Source organism: Rhinatrema bivittatum, chromosome 2, assembly GCF_901001135.1.
Source record: "Rhinatrema bivittatum chromosome 2, aRhiBiv1.1, whole genome shotgun sequence".
NCBI lineage: Eukaryota > Metazoa > Chordata > Amphibia > Gymnophiona > Rhinatrematidae > Rhinatrema > Rhinatrema bivittatum.
Window position 1 is genome coordinate 14,308,008 of NC_042616.1, and position 770 is coordinate 14,308,777.

Consider the following 770-nt stretch of genomic DNA (forward strand, 5'->3'; position numbering starts at 1 on the left):
TAAAAGCCCTGGAAAACACTGGCAGGACTGAAAAATAAAAAGCACTGAATGTTGCTCAGAGCTCCTGGAGATCATGCATTTCTTCCCGGCTCTCCCCTCTCACAATGCAAATATAGAGCGCATTTTCTCACTGCTGCAAAGTCAGCGGAATAAAGAAAGGAAGATCCTGCGTGGGGACCCCACGGGAAGGGGACTCTGCCCCTGCAGCGCAGCTTCCCGGCACAGTCTCACGGGCACCGAGCTAAGCACCGGGCGCTGCTGTGAAAGATGCGCTCTCCAGACCAGTACGGAGGGGCTCGGCCTGCAGCGACCCAGGCTAGGACCCAGAGCTGTACTGCTGGCCCCTTCTGATCGCCCAGGCGGGCCCCCTGGCCCCCTGAAAGGGACTCTGCCCCTGCAGCGCAGCTTCCTGGCACAGACCCAGGGGCACCGAGCTAAGCATCGGGCGCTGCTGTGAAAGATGCAATCCCCAGACCAGTACGGAGGGGCTCGGCCTGCAGCGACCCAGGATAGGACCCAGTGTATGCCCGAGGCTTATCAGCTTGATGGCAAATGTGGAATTTTTTTTTTAACAAATATAACATCTTGTGCTTAAGTACAAGGTGCACTTAAATCATCAAAATAATAAAAATATGAATGTGTGCATCATCAGCTCCTGCTGTCAGTGCTGGGCGGGGGAGGCAGAGGGCAGCAGTCAGAGGCCGCTCAACCCCAGGATCCCTCCTGCTCCTTCCCTCTTGATTCCCATCTCTATGCTCTGTCCTAGACTC